The sequence below is a fragment of the Macaca fascicularis genome, chromosome 2, assembly GCF_037993035.2.
Source record: "Macaca fascicularis isolate 582-1 chromosome 2, T2T-MFA8v1.1".
Taxonomy (NCBI): Eukaryota; Metazoa; Chordata; class Mammalia; order Primates; family Cercopithecidae; genus Macaca; species Macaca fascicularis.
This window is the reverse complement of record NC_088376.1, coordinates 160,205,892-160,207,778: the sequence shown is the minus strand read 5'-3', so window position 1 is coordinate 160,207,778 and position 1,887 is coordinate 160,205,892.

The window sequence follows — 1,887 nt, the reverse complement described above, 5'->3', positions numbered from 1 at the left end:
CGACAAGTCTCTCACTGCTCCTCCCATCCTGAGGCCGGATATGCCGGCTACATCCAGCTCCCACGGGCCCCAAGGACTCCTAAGAGGATGAAATGAGGAAGAGCACAAAGTCAGGGACAACTGTGGAGCTTCCAAACTGCCAGCCTAAGGGACCTTAAAAGGATGGGAGGCCAGGCGCAGTGGCTTAAGCCTGTCATCTCAGCACTTTGGAAGGCCGAGGTGGAAGGATCGCTTGAGCCCAGGAATTCAACAGTCTGGGCAACATAGTGAGACCTTCATCTCTACAAAATTGTTTTTAAAAAATTAGCTAGACATGGTAATGTGTGTCTACAGTCCTACCTACTTGGGAGGCTGAGGTGGGAGGATCACCTGAGCCAGGAGTTCAAGGTTACAGTGAGCTATCATCACACCACTGCGCTGCAGCTTGGGTGACAGAGCGAGGCCCTGTCTCAAAAAAAAAAAAACGAAAAAGCAAAAATGGGAATTCCAAATGTTCAACTTTAGCACTTGGTAAACACATCATAGTATATTCACATCCTGGAGTGTCATGTACCACTCGAAAGAATTTATTTGTGCTAAAATGAAAAGTTCTTCAAAATTCTAAATGAAAAAATAGGCGCAGAAGAGATGTACAGTATAATCTGATTTAGGTAAAAAGAACCCTATTACATACATACTCACTTGTGTACACACAGAAGGTGTCGGAAAAGATACATAAGAAATGAACAGGGCTGGTCGCAGTGGCTCACGCCTGTAATCTCAGCACTTTGGGAGGCCAAGGCGAGTGGATCACCTGAGGTTGGGAGTTTGAGACCAGTCTGACCAACATGGAGAAACCCCGGCTCCACTAAAAATACAAAAATTAGCTGGGCATGATGGCTCATGCCTGTAATCCCAGCTACTCGGGAGACTGAGGCAGGAGAATCACTTGAACCCGGTAGGCAAAGGTTGCAGTGAGCTGAGATTGCACCATTGCACTCCAGCCTGGGCAACAAGAGCAAAACTCTATCTCAAAAAAAAAAAAAAAAGAAAGAAAGAAAGAAAAGAAATGAACAGGAGTATCGATCTTAGAAGGGTGGGTTTGGAGGCGTGGGAGTGAGGAGAGTGAAGGGGAGTTGAACTGTTCACCTTGGGCTCTTCTCTACTGCTTATAGTATATGTCTTAAATATGTATTACTTTTGCAATTTTATTTTTAAAAGACTCTTATATGGTTTTCCAATAATGGGAGGGCAGGGAAGAAAGACAATAGTAAGAATAATAATCTCATACATTCCTCCTAGCACATTACAGTTCAAAAGTATAATCACTCTTTTGTGATGAGTTGGGTCAGTATTATTCTCATTTTATAAGCAAAGAAACTGAAGCTCCAAGAAGCAAACAAACAGCAAGATAATCAGGACTGATCACATGTAGACTTGAGTTCCAGGCTTCCAACTTCTAACCCTCTGACCTTAGCATCCTTTCTGTGATTCCATGCTTCAGAAATAAATCCCAGAGAAGCAGGATTCGGATGTCCCAGAAAACACTGATTTCCACCTGCCATGGCTTTTCCTGTCCTCAGCCACCCACACTGGAGGCATGGAAAAGTACCCCGGGGAGCCTGCTCCCACAGGAGAAGGGGAGAAGCAGAGCTGGGCAACTGACCTTCAAGGAGGCCAGTGGTGATAATGGGTCCACTTAGCAAGCAGGCCCCTCCCCTGGGAGCTCTGTGGTCTGAGGCTCCCTGTCTGCCAGTATGTGAGTTGAATGAAGGGGAGAGGCAGTCTGAGAGTGACCTGGCTAGAAGTGTGTGAGGGAAGAGGAGAAAACACAATCACTGATCATTGAAAATGCAACATGAAGCACGAAGCTTAGCAGCTAAAGTTAGCTCCCAGTCCAACCCTAAT